Genomic DNA, 14,085 nt, shown 5'->3' with positions numbered 1-14,085 from the left:
TTGTTACCTGAAAACTGGGTTCCCCTCTTGGTGGGTGTTGAGGCAAAAGACACACGAAGCCACAGATGGGGAGAAGGAAGGATTTATTACTTGCAGCAAGTAAGGCGGAACACCAGGGATCTTTCCCAAAGCAGTGTCTGTTAACAGCAAAAGTGGGGAAGTTTTAAGCTGAGGGCATGTGCATATTCATAGAGGGGCTTGAGCAGAGGAGAATTCAGCACAGAATTGGGGCAGAGGTCAACCGCGTCCAAGCTTTAGGTGATTGAAGTCAGGAGGGTCAGAAAATGTTATAGTCACCACCGTCCCCTAGGTTTCAGTAGATCTGGTGGTCGGGCGCCCGAGGGGGGTGTTTAAATTCTGCAAAACATCTCCAGAAAGTGCTTCAGGCTATTGAAGCATCACTGAAACAGAACCAGGAGTTTTAACAACTGATAAATTATCTTTGTTATTGTTATTCCTCCTGCCCGATAACAGTTTGTTTTTTTGTTCCCTGAAGCTCCTTATTACTGAGAGCTGTTCAAGGACTAGCATTGTGGCCATGCTTAGATCACAAAATGGCTTAGGCCAAAATGGCTTCTCTTATGCCAAAAAACTACACCTGGTTCTTTTCCTCCGGGCACTCCCTACCTTAAATGCTTACAGCCTGGCTTGTGCCCCAAAGCAGCAGAGACCAAGGAAAGACCTGGCCAGAGGGCAAAGACACTCGCTGTGAACTCTGGAGCCAGACTCAGCTGGCATCAAAGCCCAGAGCAGCCCTCAGTGGCAGCTGTGTGGCTTTGGGCAAGCAGCTTCCCTCTCTGAACCCACTTCTTCAACTGTAAAATGCAGCCGACCGTCAGTCACTCCCCACAGCAGCTGTGGGAACCAGGAGGGATCATCTCTAATTATCAGGCACCAGGCACATAGTCGGCCCTCCATCTGCAGAAGCCTCTGAGCCTCAGTTTCCTCCTCCTCAAAACAGGAATAACGATGCCTACCTAGCAGGGTTGCCAGGAGGGAGACTCTTGGAAACCCCCCGCCGCTGAGGCTGGGGGCAGTGGGTTGGGGGTGGGGGACGTGAGGTGAGGGATAGCTTCTTGTCCATTTATATGTGCCAAGCCTTCCTTTATCTGGACAAAAGATGAGCTTGTAAACTGACACCCATGTCTCTGCAGCATGGGGCTGCCGGGCTGGGTTGTCCCAGCCCCATGAGATAAATGGTAGGACGAACATAGGAGGCATTGGATGTCCTGAAACGTGTTTTATCTCTGACACGAGATTGGGAGAGACTGTGCTGGCTTGCTCCTTGCCGATGTTTTTGTCTGAGAACAGAGGACTCCCGCTTCTCTTGCCCCCAACTCAGGGGAACCACTGCAGGGGGCTGTCTTCCTTGTCAAAAAAGCTCAGTTACGGGGCTGGGATCTCTGCACCACCCCCAGAATCGTGGACCAGAGACAACCAAGACGGGACGCTTGTGTTCATCCCTCCTTGGACCAGGGGGCGTGCTCTCCTCTGTTTGATCTTCTAAAACAGCAAGATAGAGACCTCACCAGCAGAGGCTGGGAAAACCAGTATGGGCCGAGAGCAGATGATTACCTACTGTTACCCACAGCGGAAAATAAGAGGGACTTTGTAGGGAGGCCCTTCTGACCCGTGTGTGTGACTTTGTGATAGGAATCTTTTCTTCATCCTCTGCTGAAATGAACCAGCTAAGCCAGAGCCTGGTAAGGATAACAAACCCTTCTCTGATCTTCCGCCAAGAATTTCCCTAAAGCCTTCCTCAGTCAGTGGAGCTGCCCTTGTTGTTTTTGGTGGAGATGGTGATGGTGGTGTTACTTTTCTCTGAGCTCCGGTTACGTTCTTTGCATGTAAAATGGGATCGGTGCCCCCACCCCTGCCCTGCCTTGCAGGGGGTGGGGGTACAGGGTCTCAGGGATGGGAGTGCTCACCGTGGGCCTGGCCCCAAGGCCCCCAGAAAATACACTGGTGCCTGCACAGAAATGACAGCCAGGGAGGGAATTCCCTGGTGGTCCAGTGGTTAGGACTCCGAGCTTTCACTGCTTAGGGCTCTGGTTCAATCCCTGGTTAGGGAACTAAGACCCCCTCCCCACCCGCAAGCCAAGAGGTGTGGCCAAATTAAAAAAAAAATTTAAAAAAAAAAGAGGGCAAGAGAAGGCCCTGAGACCACCCTGGGAGGAGGCCTCCTGGACGTTGGAAATGTTTTATGTCTTGACCCGGGTGATAGTTACACAGGTGGATATATACATAAAAATTCACCGAGCTGTATAATCAAAATGTGTTACTATGCTGTATTAAAAAAATAACCCACAAAAGTTCTCCCGTCCCAATTCTACAACCCTGAGCAGAGAGCAGCTGCCGTGTCTGAGCCTTCTTCCAGCTCACCCTCCTCGGCATTTCCTGAGGATCAGAGACCCGGCTCTGCACGCTGTTTAATTGTCTGTGAGTTCAGAGGAGGCTTAGAGAGAGGAGGAAGTTGCTCCGCCTCGCCACTGGTTCCTGACCTCAGTGAATATTGCTGGGGCTTTCTCCAGCCAGGGATGAGGAAACGCAGTGATAAAAATCACTGTCACTGAAGTGACCTTTTAGGTCAGATTTGTGTTGTAGTCATCACCGCGGCATCAAGCCTCCTCAGAGAAGCAATGTTTGAGAAATGTGGTACGTGGTCTATGGGAGAGGCAAATGGAGGTGAGTGAGTGCTTTCTGATGGCTCTGCAGCCCCTCCTGGGTCAGAGGTCCACCAGGGGGGAACCCTGGGCTCCCCTAGGGATGAGCAATTCAAGGAAGGGCTGTTGTTTTTTGTCTGCTACCTTACCTCTCCTTTCTACCTTCCTGTGGGAAATCACAACCTTCCTTTCCTTTCCTTGCACCCTGATTGCCTGTAACCCTGGTGGGGCAGCCAGACTACTGCATCTTCTTGGTGTGGGGCAGCCGTGTGACACAGACCAGCCAATCACAATGTTCCTGGCATCTGGGCACTGCGATTGGTCCAAGCAGAGCCAATCAGAGACCTTCCCTGGGAGTTTATATTCTGACACTGATGGAGAAATCCCTCTAGGCTCCAGGACGGGGCCCTGGCCTGGTGTTGGCCTGAAGCAGTGTGCAGCCATTCCCTCTCCCCGCATAGAGGAGGTTGTATGCTCAAGGAAACAAAGAGGCCCCAATCTCTGACTCACCCAGGGCTAGGAGTCTAGGCATTTCCTTTTTAGCTTCAACAAAACATCAGTCAAATCACATCTTTCCTCTGCTCCAAACACTGCAGTGGCTCCCATCTCACTCAGAGCAAAAGCCAAAGTTTGGCCCATGGCCCATGGCCCTATCCCATCTGGTCCCCATCTGGTTCTCTCTGAACTCCTCCTTCCTCCCCTCATTCATTCAGCCCAGTCACACCGCCCTCCTTGCTGGTCCTCAAACATGCCAGACACTGTCCTTTCTCTGATCCCTCTGCCTGGAATTCTCTTCCCCCAGCCATCCACTGGGTTGACAACTCATCTTCAAGTCTTTACTCAAATCTCAGCTTCCTGATGCGGCCCACCCTGATCACCTTAAATCAGTTCTGCATCCTGTCCCCACCCCCAGCACTCCTGATGCCGCTTCCCTGCCTTCACTTTCTCTTTTCTTTCCATAGCACATATCACTCAATGACACATCATATAATTTATTTAATATCCTTACTAATACCTGGCTTTCTGGGGCAGGGGTCTCTTTTGTTTATTGATGAACCACAAGCATTGGTCCCATGCCTGACATATAGACACAACTGTAATTTGTTGAATTGAATTGAATTAAGCTTATTTGATTTGGATTTCTTTTTTTGTAACCCAAAGAGTCTAGCCCAAGATAAGTAAAAAGCTCCAGAGTTTGGTTCTGCAGTCTGACTGCTGCCTGCCTACTTCTTGGAAGTCCCCTGGGGGAGCCTGGCTGTCTCTCCTGCCTGACAAGCGGAGAGCCAGGGAAGAGGACTATGTGTCTCTGAGTGGCACTGGCTGCCAGGCAGGTTGGGACCAGAACAAGGTAACTGGGGCATTGCCCCAGGGTACCTGCCTTTGATAACCATTCAGTTAGGACTGGAAAAGAAGGCATAATTTTAAATTTGGTTAGTTTGCATGTTAACAGCACAAACACTCACCCAGCAGTGTAGAAACACAGAAGCTGACATTTATTGACAAGGATAAATGGTTAAGACTGGAAGCTGCCCATCAGTGAACAAGGCTGATTTGGGGCTTCTTGCCAAGCTGTCTGCCTGGGCTCCTAAGCCCAGCCTGACCCTGAAACCCATTCCTGAGACAGCCAAGACTCCCTTCAGGGATGATGCCATCCCACTAAGGACAGCAGTCACGTGGGATGATGGCCCCAGGGTCGTTGGGGCATTGCCTTCATACCCAACACTGGCCTAATCACAGACGCCATGGTATTCAATCCTGAGGAGAGATGACTCTTAGGCCCATTTTAGAGATGTGGAGCCTGGGGGAAATTCCCTGGCAGTCCAGTGGTTAGGTCTCCTATCTTCCATTGCAGGGGGTGTGGGTTTGATCCCTGGTCGGGGAACTAAGATTCCACGTGCCGTGTGGCATGGGCAAAAAAAAAAGGAATGACATACTGATACTGGCTACATGTGGATGAACCTGAAAAACATCAAGCTAAGAGAAAGAAGCCACTCACAAAAATCCACCTATTGTATGATTCTATTTATATGAAATGTCCAGAATAAGCAAATCCATAGAAACAGAAAGCAGATTGATGGTGGCCAGGGTGTAGGTGGAGGGGGAAATGGGAGTGACGGCTTGAGGCATACAGGGTTTCCTTTGGGGAAGATGAAAAAGTTTTAGAGAGGGTTGGTGGTGACGTTTGTACAACAATATGAATGTACTTGATGCCACTGAATTGTACACTTTAAGATGGCTAGTTTTACGTTAAAAAGAAAAAGAAAAGCCAGGGCAGCTGTCTCGTTCACGGCTATCTTTACACACCTCACGTGGTGTCTGCATAAAGCTGTGCTGGGTAAATATTTGTCAAAAGTTGGACCACCTGAATGTGCGCATGAGATGCTGGTGAATTCTGGGGCTAGCTGTGGCGCCCATCCTCTCCTCCCTTCTCAGGGGAGAGAAACACCCTTCTGGCTGTTCCAAGCTCTGACGAAGCGTGGCCCTTGATGGAGCCCATCTGCTTACCGCTCCTCGGCCTCTGGGTCTCAGATCTTGTTACTGATGAACAGAGCTGCAGTCAGGCAGGAGTATTTCCTGGATGCAGTTTGGGGACATGACACAAACAACAGGAGAGGCAGATGGGGGAGGAGGGAGAGGAGAAACGTTTGTCTCAGCACAAATCCCTGCCAAGACTTTTCCAGGGAAGCAGCAGTCACCCCAAGTGTGACTCTAGGCAAAGGCTCCAGGGTCAGCGAGGGCCAAGACCCTCCCCTGCCTGGGCTGTCCGTGCGTCAAGCGGCACATGCAACCTCCCTCTCACACGCACGCCACCCACTGATGCTGTTTTCCGGTGTCCTGCTCTCAGACACATCAGGAACCCATTTCCTAGGAGGCCCTTGGAGGGGAGCTTTTGCATTCCTGGGATCTTGTTCAGCGTGGGATGGCTCAGGGGACAGCTGGCTGAGGTTTTCAAAGGCAAGAAAAACGGGAACCCCTCCCACTTCTTCAGCAGCCTCCAGGACCCAAAGCTTCCTCTCCTCCACAAAAAACACCACCCCCTTTCCCTTGCTGCCTTTGTCACCAAGACGGTATTTTACGACTGCAGGTTTTTAAACTAATCATCCAAATACACCAGATGCCGAAAGGGGGCGAAGTGGGAACTTCTTCCTTTAGCTCTGATGCAAGGGCCGGCTCTGCAGCTCCCTGTTGATCCATTTCAGCTAGATCCCTGCCGGTCTGGGGAACTCACTACCTTCCAATAATAATAACAACAGCAACGACAGCAATGGCAGCAGCTGTTACGCACGAGATACCTCCTAGGAGCCGGGCTCTCTTTACATGCTGTACCTGTAAACTTGCCTTGTTTTATCTTTAGCATCTCACCCTGTATTAGGGAGCGTTATCAGCCCCATTTCCTAGGTGGGAAAATTGGCTCAGGGCTACAAATGACCTTCTCTATGGTCACAGATCTGGGCAGAGGTGGAGCTGCCGGAAGACAGAGCCCATGCCTCAGCCCCCAGGCAGGGCTGAGGTTTGAACTGAAGCCAGCCATTCCCTTCTTGCACAACTCTCCTTGTTTAAAATTCCTACCTTATCCTGGATCTGCCCTCTGGGGCCATAGAGAATACTTGAGTTCCCTTCTTTTCCCCACTGCCTTTCAGAAATTGGAGGATACGCAGTGTCCACGCCAAATCCCCTCTTCCAGGTGAAACAACTGCTTCCCTGTCAGCTCATCCTTGGAGCCCATGTTTTCCAGCCGCCACCACCCAGTTCGGAAAGGTCCCTCTTAGAGGGGCCATCACCCCATGTGCTGCTGAGCCAGCTCAGACCAGAGTGGGAAATTCACCCCTCACTGCTACAAACACAGGAAGCACTGTGACTCCAAGTAGGTCTGGCTGCACAGTTTGCGGGGCCCAGTGCAAAATGACAACGCAAAGCCCCTTGATCAGAAGTTATTACGAATTTCAATACAGCCGTGAATGAGACCGGCCACCCTTTTTTTTTTTTTTTTTTTTTTTTTTGCGGTACACGGGCCTCTCACTGTTGTGGCCTCTCCCGTTGCGGAGCACAGGCTCCGGACACGCAGGCTCAGCGGCCATGGCTCACGGGCCTAGCCGCTCCGCGGCATGTGGGATCCTCCCGGACCGGGGCACGAACCCGTGTCCCCTGCATCGGCAGGCGGACTCTCAACCACTGCACCACCAGGGAAGCCCCGGCCACCCTTTTTAACATAAATGAGACGGCTTTTCTTTTTAATGTAAAACTAGCCATCTTAAAGTGTACAATTCAGTGGCATCAAGTACATTCATATTGTTGTACAAACGTCACCACCAACCCTCTCTAAAACGTTTCATCTTCCCCAAAGGAAACCCTGTATGCATCAAACTTTAAGAGCATTAAACTGAGCCTGTGTGACTGCATGAAGCTGGCCCTGATTCTGAGCTCAGGGTGACTTAGCATGGGCTGAGGGAAGAAGCCATGTCCTCATAAAAGCCAGAGAAAGGATAACATCAGAACTTGATAGGGCCTTTCAGGATACCAACATCTCATGGTAAATAACGTGAACAATAAGAGCAGCTAGCATTGTTTAGTACTTCCCCTGAGCCAGGCATCATGATTACTTTTTGTGTGTGTGTGTTACACGGGCCTCTCACTGTTGTGGCCTCTCCCGCTGCGGAGCACAGGCTCCGGACGCGCAGGTTCAGCGGCCATGGCTCATGGGCCCAGCCGCTCCGCGGCATGTGGGATCTTCCCGGACCGGGGCACGAACCCGTGTCCCCTTCATCGGCAGGCGGACTCTCAACCACTGTGCCACCAGGGAAGCCCCATGATTACTTTTTAATAATAGCACTTATATGACATTCACCATGTGCCCGGGAAATATTAAACTTATTTAAAATTCATAACAAAAAATTCATAACAACCTGTTGAGGTAGGTACTGTTATTCCCATTTTACAGATGAGAAAATTGAGGTATGGAGCATCTGAGTAACTTACCCTAAGAGCTAATGAGAGGGACTTCTCTGGTGGCGCAGTGGATAAGACTCCGTGCTCCCAATGCAGGGGGTCCAGTCTCGATCCCTGGTCAGGGAACTAGATCCCACATGCATGCTGTAACTAAGAGTTCACAGGCCACAACTAAGGAGCCCTGGAGCCGCAACTAAGGAGGCCTCCTGTGGCAACTAAGACCTGGCACAACCAAAAATAAATAAATAACATACTTTTTTTTGTTTGTTTGTTTTTTGTGGTACTTGGACCTCTCACTGTTGTGGTCTCTCCCATTGTGGAGCACAGGCTCCGGACGCGCAGGCCCAGCGGCCATGGCTCACGGGCCCAGCCGCTCCGCGGCATGTGGAATCTTCCTGGACCAGGGCACGAACCCATGTCCCCTGCATTGTCAGGCGGACTCTCAACCACTATGCCACCAGGGAAGCCCAAATAACATAATTTTTTAAAAAGAGCTAATGAGAGGTCTCACAACAATCTTTTGGGGTAATTACTCATAACACCATGACCTCCAATTATCCTAGAGGATTCCTGAGGTTCAGGGGCCAAAAAACAACCATAGTAATGAGAACACAAGTGGAGGATTCAAATCCAGAACCATGCAGTTACAGAGCTCCTACTCTAATCCCCTTTGCAGTCCAGCCTCTATCAAAGACAGAGGTAACATGTCTGTAGTGTGTTGAATAGTGTCCCCACAAAAGATGTGTCCGAGTCCTAACCCACAGCGCCTGTGAATGTGAACTTACTTGGAAACAGGGTCTGTATGAGTCAGGGTTTTCCAGAGAAAAACAAAATCAAAAACAGAATCAATCAAATCCTATTGATCTGATTGAGAGAGAGATTATATGACTATATAGATATAGATATAATCTATCTATATATGATCTATATATAGAGAGATTGTCTATCTATCTATCCATCTAGAGGGATTTTTTTTTTTTTTTGACCCTCCGCCACTGCCGCCGCCGCCGCCCTGCAGGCTCCGGGATTTTTTTTTTTTTTTAATAAATTTATTTATTTATTTTTGACTGCGTTGGGTCTTCGTTGCTGCACGGGCTTTCTCTAGTTGTGGTGAGTGGGGGTTACTCTTCACTGTGGTGCGCGGGCTTCTCATCGCTGTGGCTTCTGTTGTTGCAGAGCACGGGCTCTAGGGCGCACGGGCTTCAGTAGTTGTGGCACACAGGCTCAGCAGTTGTGGCTTGTGGACTCTAGAGCACAGGCTCAGTAGTTGTGGCGCATGGGCTTAGTTGCTCCGCGGCATGTGGGATCTTCCCGGACCAGGGCTCGAACCCGTGTCCCCTGCATTGGCAGGCGGACTCTCAACCACTGCGCCACCAGGGAAGCCCTGGGATTTTTTTTTTAATGAGAAATTAGTTCATATGATTATAGAGGCTGAGAAGTACCACGACCTGCCATCTGCCAGCTGGAGACTCGGGAAAGCGGGTGGTGTAGTTCAGTCCAAGCCCAAAGGCCTGAGAACCAGGGGAGTCAATGGTGAAAATCTCAGTCCAAGGGCTGGGGGAGATTAGTGAGGCAGTGAGGCAGGAAAAATGGGGTGAATTCCTCCTTCCTCTGTCTTTGATTCTGTTCAGGCCCTGAGCATTGGCTGAAGCCCACCTACGCTGGGGAGGGTGTCCTACTTTACTGAGTCCACTGATTCAAATGCTAATCTCATCCGGAAACAGGGTCACAGATCCACTCAGAAATAATGTTTAATCTGGGCACCCAGTGGCTAGCCAAGTTGACACATAAAATTAAGACATACAGGGTCTTTACATATGTAATTAAGTCAAGGATCTTGAAATGAGATCAGCTCAGATTTGAGGTGGACTCTGAATCCAATGGCTGGTGTCCTTATAAGAAAACAGAGAGGGAGATTCAGACTCAGAGGGAAAGGCCAATATCTGCGTCTCTGGTGGACGCAGAGATTGTAGTGGTGCGGCCACAGGCCAAGGAACGCCAAGGGCTGCCAGTGATACCAGAAGCTGGGAGAGAGGACTGGAAGAGACTCCCCAGAGGGAACCAACGCTGCCAACACCTGGATTTCAGACCTCTGGCTTCCAGAGCTATGAGAGAATGAAATTCTGTTGTTTAAGCCACCCAGTTGGTGGTAATTTGTCACAGAAGCCCCAGGAAACTAATAAAATGCCTTTCTGTGTTTTTAAAAGTGTTTGCATGTCCACAGGACACGTGTAACTGCTGGTTGGATCTCCAGAGAGTGCTTACTTCATATAATCCAGCCAAAAACTAAAGATTTATTTAACTGGTACTGCCAAGCTGAAAATAAATCTACAGACACCTTCCTGGACCCCCAAAGACCCAAGGACTGTGGATGAGAAGTGCTGTCCCGGTTCAATGCCTTGTTTACAGACAAGGAGCCAGAGAAGGGAAGTGGCTTCCTCCCCTTATGGTTAAAGCAGAGTGAGAAAGGTCCAAGGTCACCACAAGTGCAAGCTACATATGTAATTAAAATTTTTCTAGTAGCTGTGTTAAAAAAATAAAATGAAACAATGAAATTAATTTCAACAATTCTTTGAGTTCCCTGAGGACACTAACAAATCAGCAGAAACTTGGTGACTTAACAGAAATTTATTCTCTTACGGTTCTGGAGGCTAGAAATCTGAAACCCAGCTGTCAGCCTGGCTGTGCTCCCCACCACAGCCTCAAGGAGAGAATTTGCTCCTTGCGTCTTCCAGCTTCTGGTGGCTGCCGGCATTCCTTGGCTTGTGGCAGAATCACTCCGGTCTCTGCCTTCATGACCACAACCAACCGCACTGCCTTCTCCTCCTCTTCTCTGTGTGTCTATGTCACACCTCCCTCTTTCTCCCACTTATGAGGATACATGTGATTACATTTAGGGTTTACCTGGATAATCCAGGATAATCTCCTCATCTCAAGATCTTTAACTGAATCACAATTGCAAAGAAAGACACCTTTTCCATTACGGTAACATTTACAGGTTGCAGGGGTTAGGACTTGATATCTCTGGGGGACATTGTCCAGTCTACTATAATAATATATTTTACTTAACCCACTAGATCCAAAATATCATCATTTTAACATCATTAATATTTAAAAATTATTAATTAGATATTTAACTTTTTTTTCATATTAGGTCTTCAAAATTAGGTTTGAATTCTACACTCATGGCACATCTCAATTTGGAGCTCCACATTTCAGGAGCTCAAGGACCATATCTGGCTTGAGACTGCCATGTGGACAGTGCATAAAGCAGATTAAATTTATCTCTACATAAAGTGTTCTAGAACTTGTCTTTCTGGTTTTTTATTTCTTTAATGCACGTGGTACAAAGGTCACAGATGTGATTAGAATCTCGGGTGAAACTTGAGCCTTTCAGTTCAGACCCGAAGACCTGTGAATCAAGCTGTCGAAGCTGCCTGTGAGGTATGTGCCCAAATCTGGGGATGATTTCAAGCAAGCTGGACTTAAAATTTAACTCTGAAAACCCCAATTTATTACCAAGAGAACAGCAAAAATCCACTTCCTATCTGTGATAATAATGCCAACCCACGGGTTGAGTTTTAGTTTGAAAAGCGCTGATTTTCTGTGACCACTTCGTATGTTAAATCCTCTTATCCTACTTTTGGAGAAAGTAAAACTGAGGCCTGGAGATGCCAAGTAACCTGCCACCAGGGCTCAGCGGCTGAGGATCAGGAAGGAGCACAGGTCTGAGCCAGTGCTGGTCACTGCTGGGCACCACTGCTTCCTCTCTGAGCACCATACTTCCCCTCTCCAAGCCTTGCTTCCCCCATCTCTAAAATGGGCATGAGAACAGACCTTCCTCCGTGGATTACTGAGGTAATCCAGGTAGCATGTAGCATTGTTTCTGGCATTAAATATAAACTGTCACTGCTGCTGGTGGTGTTCATAGTGGTTTATTCAACTGAGCCAGTCTAATTCCAGAGGCAGAGCCCAGGGGCTGGGGATGTGTGTGTAAAGGGCCACCTGCTCTCCAGTTGTCAGTCCAGTGGGGGTCGAGACCGGTATTGAACTAATTACCTTACAACAGGATAAGAACCATGCATAATGATGAGTGTGTACCAGGTGAAGAAGAAAACAGGTGGTCGGGGTGGGGGAGCCTTGGGGGTTTGCTGGATTGCCCAGGAACCTGATTGACTGGTTGGAAGCCAGGGGGTGTACTTGACAAGCCCAGAATGCGGGCCTTCACTGAGCCCCTGCAAGGGGTCCTTCCCACCTCTCCTCCACACACACACACAGGTAGAGACATCTCCCCCAGGGAGGCAGTCCCAGGCAATTCCTGAGGTAGGGCCACCATGGCCATAGCTGATTGGACGGCAGAGAGCACCTGACAACAGGCAGCCAATGGGAAGCTAGCCAACAGACAATGAAATCTGCTGCTGGGGTAGCTCCGCTCAAACAGGTGCTTCCCAGGTGTGGACAGAAGATACCAAGAGAGATGGAAAGGTGGGCGTGGTTCAGGAGCCCAGACCACTGAGAGGAGTCTGAGCTCAGCGCCCGAGGAGTGGGATGCAAGCAGCAGGAACAGATCAAAGAACGTTGACAACCAGGCCCCTCCATGAACCTGCTTCGGGTCCCGTCCAGCCCTGGGATCCTCACCTGTGTTTCCGTGTCCTGACTGAGAAGTTCCCCTTGTACCGCAGCATCCTCACCATAAGTCCCTCTATCCCAGAATCCTCAGCGCGGCTCTGCCTTAGCAACAAGAAAACAACCTACCACCAACCCAAGCTAGTTAGCGCTGGTCGGCCACCTGCTCTACTGGGCGCCGGTGTCCACGTGAAGCCAAGGCCCCACAGAAGGCCATTTCAGATTCCGCTTGTCCTCTGGGTATAGTAGGGTAAGACGACATTTTCTATGTAAGCCTCTCACTGCTTCCCTGCCCCCCACCCGACCCTAACTCCTCCACCGTGAAGGCCTCCCTGCTCTCACCTCGTCCCAAGAGTCAGATCCTCCCTGACACGGAAGAGCACAGAATTGACCCAGACCAGCCTCTCGCGGCCAGCAGCCCCCTCCTCACTGCATTTTTCCTGCGAGGCCATTCTCTGGGCAAGATTCTGGCCACGTGGACCCATCAAAGGCCACTAGGGCCACTAGGGCTCAACAGTGTGTCACTGTTAAGCATGTTGGCAGCAGCAGCTGAGAGATGAGACCGACCAGCACTGTGGGAGGGGGTGAGACCCCGGGGATGAACAGACACAATTTGGCTCCAAGACAAGAGTAAGGCCTGGCAAAGAGAACACGCTCCTCCCTCCCGGACAGGGCCGCTGAGAGACAGAACTTCAGCTTGGGCTGGGAACACAAGCAGGGCAGTAAACTAAGTGAAAACATGATAATCATTATATAACAAGATTAACAATAATAAGAGCTAACTTTATTTTTATTTTTTTTAATTTTTAAATTTAATTTTATTTATTTTTTTATACAGCAGGTTCTTTTTTAACTTTTTTTTTTTTTTTTTTTTTTTTTGCGGTACGTGGGCCTCTCACTGTTGTGGCCTCTCCCGTTGTGGAGCACAGGCTCCGGATGCTCAGGCTCACCGGCCATGGCTCACGGGCCTAGCTGCTCCACGGCATGTGGGATCTTCCCAGACCGGGGCATGAACCCGTGTCCCCTGCATTGGCAGGCAGACTCTCAACCACTGCGCCACCGGGGAAGCCCAGCAGGTTCTTATTAGTTATCTATTTTATACACATCAGTGTATACATGTCAATCCCAATCGCCCAATTCAGCACACCACCATCCCCACCTCCCCGCTGCTTTCCCCCCTTGGTGTCCATACGTTTGTTCCCTACATCTGTGTCTCAATTTCTGCCCTGCAAACCGGTTCATCTGTACCATGTTTCTAGGTTCCACATACATGCGTTAATATACGATATTTGTTTTTCTCTTTCTGATTTACTTCACTCTGTAGGACAGTCTCTAGATCCATCCACGAATAAGAGCTAACTTTAGCTGCCAGATACTGTGCCCAATATTAGTCCACTGTCTTCCTTGTCCCCGTTTTAGAGGTGAGGAAGTTGAGGTTCAGAGGAGTGAAGTGACTTGATCAATTTCCATGCTAAACCACCGTGATATATACACATCACTGCACTGGTGTATGTGAAAAAGACTCTTCAGAGAGCCCAGTGGGGAGGAAAGGACTTGGCTGAGAAGGGGCTGATACCCACACGAAGCTGATCTTCCACGGGCCCAGCTGGATGCTCTGACCTTCCCCCCAGTCTCCACTTTCCAATCTGGACTCTGTGTCTCAGAACTGCAGGCAGGTAGCACGTGTGCTATTATCGACTGCTCAGCCCAGAGCACTGAGGGGTGGTGTTCCAGAAGCTTCTGAATTTGGAGCCAGGAAAGGACCAGAAATGTCCCTTGCTGCCTCCACTCCCATTGGCCCTCCACAACCTGCAGCCAGGGACCCAGGCATCTCAGTTTTAACCACCTT

This window comes from Mesoplodon bidens (genome assembly GCF_964165515.1).
Source record: "Mesoplodon bidens genome assembly, chromosome: 6".
In the NCBI taxonomy this organism is placed as follows: Eukaryota; Metazoa; Chordata; class Mammalia; order Artiodactyla; family Ziphiidae; genus Mesoplodon; species Mesoplodon bidens.
Note: the sequence above shows the minus strand (reverse complement) of the source record.